The 7398-nt window shown below is 38.3% G+C and overlaps 1 pseudogene; it reads left to right on the top strand.

The window, feature by feature from the left end:
• Positions 1-278: 278 nt before the first annotated feature.
• On the top strand, positions 279-449 carry LOC114233003 (small nucleolar RNA SNORA73 family; annotated as a pseudogene).
• The last annotated feature ends 6949 nt before the right edge of the window (positions 450-7398 follow it).

Raw genomic sequence — 7398 nt, 5'->3', positions numbered from 1 at the left:
GATTCATATCTCAAACCCTAACTCCACCACATTGCCCTCTATTAGAGGCCACAAATCCACCAGACTTCACAGTCATAGAGCCTCACTTCCCTTTTGTACACGAGGTTGTCTTGGAGTTCCTTTGCCAAATTCTTTCCTAGAGTAGCAGTATACCTTGGTTTTGCTTATTGAAATTCTTATCACATTCACCTATTTGGGAAAAATGTATGTTTATGTGTAGGTGATTAAAGGAAACATACAGAGAAAACTATAGAAGCAGTCTACTTCCTCACCAATCATTAAAAAATGATGTTCCCCGGACTCTGTCCAGGTGGCATAGGGGAGCATAGAGCTCTGCCCCATGATGTACAGTCCCTTTCCACAATGTTGGAGAGAAAGCCAGGCCTTGAGTCTGCGCCTGCTTCTCCTGTGGACAGTAACTGAGGAGATAAACCATGCAGGAAACAACTAGTACACTAAATATATATATATATATATAAATATATATATATATATATTAAAGGCTACCAAATCCCATATAATGCTTAACTTTGATAAGCTTTTATTTCTTTCTAGAAAAAAAGTAAAATATTTTCTGCCTTTAAATGTTAAATACCTACAGCAATACTCTTGAGAAAGGTAAGATTTCTTTTATATATAATTAAATTATGGCTTAAATACAGATAACTTTACAATTGAAGTTCAAGAAAGTAGATGAGGTTAATATTGCAAAATATTAATACATTTTTAATATAGGTGATGAAAATATGGGTGATATATTCTTTCTATCCTTATTGTAGTTGAATTTTTTATAACAAAGAGTAAAAAATACAAAGTTTATGATTTGATACTATGTTCTTTCCCTCTAGAAATAATTTTCCTTTGAAATACTTCCATTATTTACTAATGAAAAATAATTTACTTCAAAATATTTTTATCAGATGTAATTCTCAAAAATCATCAGATCCCAACCTTTAAAAGATAATTAGAAGCCAAATCAAACTCTCACTGCAGCGAAAGCATAAAATCTGTCATTTTTACTTTCAAGCCTTATTAACCATGCTGACTTGGAGTAAAGTATTAAATTCATATGTGATTTATCATCAAATGCAGGGTGCTTCAATTTCATTTTAGGGCCCTCACATTTAAAGAACATTTAACAGAGCTGAAATCTGCTAGTGTAGTTGACAAGTGTTGGCATAACAAGTAAATGAGACAACTGCCATTTTTACAGGTATGAATCATTTGGCAGTATTATGAGTCAGTCTTACCCTGAAATGATAGTTAATTATTGCATTAGCTATAAGTGAACTACTCTTGCAGTGAGTTCAAAGGAAATATATTTTTTAAAAAAACCTTACCTTTCACCCTTTCTTAAATCTTTCCAAATCTTATAATGTTTTCTTTAAAAAGGAAATTCTGCCCAAAAATATTGAAAGAACCAGACACCTTTATAACTATTTCATCACTGTAGGCTCGAGCAGGTGGCAGCAAGGTGTCTGCAGTTGGCTCCCTTACCTCACACGTATGAAGCAGAGAGCCTTCAAAGAGGCACTAGCAGAGAAATAACTAGTAGCCAACCATATACTATGTGAACTTGATTTCTTCCCAAGACCAACTAAATAATCTTTTGAGAATTCACTATGCTAAACCCTTTATGTACAATATGCCTGAAGTCTCATCACCATTTGTAATGATTAATTTTATATATCAACTTGACTGGACCACAGGGGGCTCAGATATTTAGTCAAACATTATTCTAGATGTTTCTGTGAAGATGTGTTTGGATGATATTAACATTTAGCTTGGTAGATTGAGTAAAGCAGATTGCCTCCCTAATGTGGGATGGCCCCATCCAATCAGCTGAAGGTCTAAATGGGACTAAAAAATGACTCTTCCCCAAGTGAGAAACAATTCCTCCTGCTTGACTGTCTTCAAATTGGGACATTAGCTTCTTCTTGATTTTGGACTTGAATTGAAACATCGGCTTTTCCTGGGTTTTGAGCATGCCAGCCTTTGGCCTGAAACCACACTATCAGCTCTCTCGGTCCTCCAGCTTGCTATCTGTAGATCCTGGGACGTGTCAGCCTCCTTAATCATGTAACTATTCCTTTATAATAAATAATGTGTGTGTGTGTGTGTGTGTGTGTGTGTGTGTGTGTGTGTGAGAGAGAGAGAGAGAGAGAGAGAGAGAGAGAGAGAGAGAGAGAGAGAGCGAGAGAGAGAGAGCCTCTAAAGAGTATATATAGCTATTGGTTCTGCATCATTTTATGAAATAGTGCATTTCTTCCCATTTTTCAGTTGAGAAAACATAGGTTATTATATATTACTTTCCAAATCTTCTTCTCTGGCTAAACTATAGCTCCTGAAGGGCAAGTATTTCTGCTGTTGTATTTACCGTGCCCTAAGCAAGCGCCTAGGATGCTGTGTCACATAATTTAACCTGTTAACTAAGTAAAAAAATTCAGCAAGAGTGGCAGAGCTAGGCTTGAAATATGGGTATACTGAGATCTATTCTTTTAACCTCTATGATGAACTGTCTCTAAGAGTTCCTTGATATATAAGTGACTCTTTTGTTTATGTGTGTGATTTTAAAAAAAAGTTATCTTTATTAGTAAAACTAGCAGCCCGTTTGCACGAAGATTCGTGCAATAGACCTTCATTCACCTGGCTGCCTGCACCAGTTTTCTGCCGACACCGGGGACCCAGGCCTTGGCTGTGGCCACCGCCTTCTGCCTTCTTTCAGGGTCGGGGCTTGGCCCCGGGCGGCGGCCTTGGGCTCGGCCGCACCCAGCGTCCCTGCTATGGATCTTATGAGCCGACCCCCTTGTTGTTGCCTGCGATCCGTGCAGGCTCCCCGCTGGTGCCCAAGGCCAGGAAAGCCTCCGCCCGAGGCTTTCCCGGCCTTGGGCTCCGCCGCACCCCAACATCCCTGCTATGGTTTCCTGGTGGGCACGGCTGGTGGGCGTGGCTTGTGGGTGTGGCAAAGGTACAGTCAATTTGCATGTTACTCTATTATTAGGTAGGATATTACAGATGTCCTTTTTTCCCCCCATTGACTCCCTCCACCCTGCTCCCATCCCCTCCCCAAGCCTTCCCCACACTATTGTCTGTCCATAGGCTATGCATATATGCATGTATGTTCATTGGTTAATCTCTCCCCAACCTCCTACCCTCTGAAATACATCAGTCTGTTGCATGCCTCAATGTCTCTGGATCTTTTTCTTCATCAGTTTATTTTGATCATTACATTCAACATATGAGTGAGATCATGTGACATTTGTCTTTTTCTGACTGGCATATTTCACTCAGAATAATACTCTCTAGGTGAATCCATGCTGGGTCAAAGGGTAAGATATCTTTTTTTTTACAGCTGCATAGTATTCCATGATGTAAATGTACCACAGTTTTTTATTTTTTTATTTTTTAAAATATATTTTTATTGATTTCAGAGAGGAAGGGAGAGGGAGAGAGAGATAGGAACGTCAATTATGAGAGAGTATCATGGATTGGCTGCCTCCTGCATGCCCCATACTGGGGATTGAGTCCACAAGCCAGGCATATGCCCTTGACCAGAATTGAACCTGTGACCCTTCAGTCCGTAGGTCGATGCTCTATCCACTGAGCCAAACTTGCTAGGTCTGTACCACAGTTTTTTAAACCATTCACCTACTGATGGACACTTGGGTTGTTTCAAGATCTTAGCTATTGTAAATAGCACCGCTATGAACATAGGGGTACATATATTCTTATTGTTATCTCTGGCTTCTTAGAAGTGGGATCACTGAGTCAAATGGCAACATCAGTCTTTTTTTAAATTTATCTTTATTGTTGAAAATATTGCCGAGACCGGTTTGGCTCAATGAATAGAGCGTCGGTCTGTGGACTGAAAGGTCCCAGGTTCAATTCCGGTCAAGGGCATGTACATTGGCTGCGGGCACATCCCTGGTAGGGGGTGTGCAGGAGGCAGCTGGTCGATGATTCTCTCTCATCGATGTTTCTAGCTCTCTATCCCTCTCCCTTCCTCTCTGTAAAAAAATCAATAAAAAAAGAAAATATTACATATGTCCCCCCTTTTTCCCCATTGACTCCCTCCATCCCATACATGCCCCCCACCAGACCCTCACCACACTATTGTCTGTGTCCATGGGTTATGCTTACTAGTCTATGCATATAAGTTATTTGGTTAACTTCTCCCTGGCCTAATTCCTGAAGGATGATAGAATAAGGATAACAAAAGATCCCAAAAGGTAGAACATGGACTTACAAAACAAATTTTAACTTAAAAAAATATATAAAATATTTTTCTTCATTTTAAACAGCAACTAAACTAATATGGATATAAAAGGCATAGTTTAGCAAATGTATATGTAGAAAAGTACCAGTAGAATTGATTGACAGGAGCTTGATATAAATCAACACTGAGTAGTGGGTGCCAAATAGCTAATGCAATTCTTGGCTGCTTTAATGGAATATTCTGTCCAGATCGAGAGAAATAATAATTCCATTATATTACATCTCTATATCAAACCACATCTAAGCCACACACTTCAAGAAAAGAAGTAAGCTGAAGTACATCCAAAGGAAAGTCACCAAAAAGATGAGGAGAATCAAAGCCATGTTGTACAAAGATTAAATGAAGGAGAAAATTCTGCAAATATTGTAGATGCCTTCAAAATATGTTATGCTATCATGTCTAAAAGCTATTAGATTATTTTTTTTCTAACTGGCCCCAGAACATTTACATTAGCCTAATAAATGCAAAATTAAGGCATCAGTGGACTGTCTCAATTGTCAAACGTGAGATAGACAACATCCTAAAAATAGTTATATTCTCAATATATTCCTAGAAGTGGGGTTAGTGGGTCAAATGGCATCATCAGACAAAGAAACAACACTACAATTTGTATTTAGTTGGCAGCTAAACTTCGGATAGATTGGTGGAGTAGAAGACTGTTATGGTTGCTTCCAGACATAAATGACATGATGCCCAAACAGGATATGAAAGGGGAAGAATCAACTCAGGATAAACAAAATGGGAGAAGATACTTGCAAAACATATATGATAAGGAATTAATATCCAATATATTTAAGGAACTCATACAACTCAATAATGAACAATCTGATTAAAATAGACATTTTTTTCCCAAAGAACATATTCCCATAGTCAACAGGTACATGAAAAGGTATGCATCACTAATCATCATGGAAATACAAATCAAAACCACAATGATTTATCACCTCACCCCTGGTAGAATGGCTACTATCAAACAGGCAAAAAAGGAGACCAACATGGCAGCAGGCAGGGTGAGAATGTGAGTGCAGGTGAGGAGGGCATCTGCCAGCCAGTGCGGGAGCTCCTGGTGGGCAGTTGGGCACTCCTGGCAGAGCAGCTGCTGGCTGATGTGCACATTGCTCAGCCAGGCACTTCTCTCTGATTGAGAGTGGAGAATGTGGTATTTTGGAGAATCTTCAGGGTCCTCCTCTGGAGGACACTGTGGGGAGCAGCCACAACCCAGTGGCATGAGGCCATAGACAGGCACACAGGGCTCCATAGCTGAGATCTGATGCCCCCAGCATGAGCCTGGCACACTTGAACCAGTGCCCCGGGATCAAGCCTAAACCAGCAGTTGGAAGTGGTCCTGGATTGGAGAGGGTGCAGGCTGGGCTGAGGGGAGTCCCCCCTCCCGTGCACGAATTTTGTGCACTGGGTCTCTAGTTCTTTACATAAACTTCATGTAGCTCTACTACATAAAGATGATCTAATGCATTGTATGTGTTTACTGCCTCTATAGAAACATCTCTACTAGCATTATGTAAAGACCTCTCTAAAAAATATTTTGAAAACAGTGAAATACCTATTAATATGTAGTAACTGCTCTGAAATTTAAGAGAAAATACATAGTGTCAGTCTTTTCTTCATACATAAACAACATGATTACAGAGAAATAATGCAGTTTTCTTTCTGTTAAAAACATTGCTAAGAGATAGACAGATTAAATAATGAATATTTAAGCCATAGGATCATAGTCTTTCCAAAGAATAAAAAAAAAAAAAAAACAAGTTTTCTTACTCCCTTAATCATAAATTATATCTTTGGAAATATTTCCATCAGGTGCATTTACAAACCCTTCTGTATAGAGCCCTGTACCTGATACTAGGGATGGAAGTAAACCCAGTGAACAAGAAAATCCTGCCCTGGAATGGATTCCAATTATGGTTGGACAGAACATCAGAGGATAAATTAATATTCACCAGTTGCCTCCTTGAAATCATTCGAAATACTGCCAACCATCTTACAGATGAAGGATACTCAGGAGAATCTGAAAGGTTTTATTTGATGAAGCTCCTTGAATAATCGAGACAGGATTACAACTGGATGAAATACATCTGTATTAGTTATAACCTCTTCTCAGTTGTTAGCTATTTCCTCTAGTGCCACTGAAGGATTAATAAGGTTATCAAGACAGAATATCACAACTCATAAGTGTTTTAACCCTTACTGTGACCTGCCTGGCAGCAACTGTGATACTTTAACAGTATTTACTTGTTTAGTGCTGGAACATACTACTGATTTACATGAGTGCCCTGTTTGATTATTTTATTCCCCATAACTAAATAATTCTATAATACTTTTATTGGTGTCACTATGGTGGTAATATTTGATGCTGCATTATTCCTAAGGTTTGTGCTACACTATTTTTAGCTCTCTAAAATCTCTCACTTAGTAATACTTTTAGATCTTATTCTGAAATTCTCACCTTCTCAAGTTTAATTCCTAGTCAATTCAGTTATAGGAAGTAAATGTCTAAAACACCATTCAATAAAAGCCAAGGCAAACATATTAGATTTAAATTATATCTGATTCTACAACAAAATACCAGAAGTATAATTTAGAATCAACACATATTCCTTCTGTTCATGAATTTAGGTATGCACTTTTCTTAAATTTGCAAATATTTTATTGGATTATGCCAACCAACTGAACTCATTTTAGGCTGCTTCTTAAAAATATCATGAGTATTTTACCACTTCATGACTTGAAATGTGAATCAAAGGTTGACTTTTTTTTTTTTTTTCTTTTTTTTTTTTTACATAGACATCCTGTATCTAGCAAACCATAGGATTTTATAAGACACAATTAAGGCTATGGAGAGGGAGAAGCTAGTCACTGCTGCTTACCACTACGTGTCAGGGAAGGTTATGCTGCCAGCATATATCCACCCTTCCTGCATTAATACCTGCAGCAATAAATGCAACATGAGCTGCAAAGGTGAAAAATGTTCCATTTGATAAGGTTTTAATAGAAATGGGCATTTTAACAAAGCTCTGATGGGCAACAGCTTAAATTCAGTATCTGAGAAAGCCTTTAATTAAGATGTAGTATAAAACTAGCTACTGGAAGCAAATAGAAAATGA

Source organism: Eptesicus fuscus, chromosome 8 (assembly GCF_027574615.1).
Source record: "Eptesicus fuscus isolate TK198812 chromosome 8, DD_ASM_mEF_20220401, whole genome shotgun sequence".
NCBI classification, from domain to species: domain Eukaryota; kingdom Metazoa; phylum Chordata; class Mammalia; order Chiroptera; family Vespertilionidae; genus Eptesicus; species Eptesicus fuscus.
The sequence above is the reverse complement of the archived record's forward strand: the minus strand, read 5'-3'. Positions and strand labels throughout refer to the sequence as shown.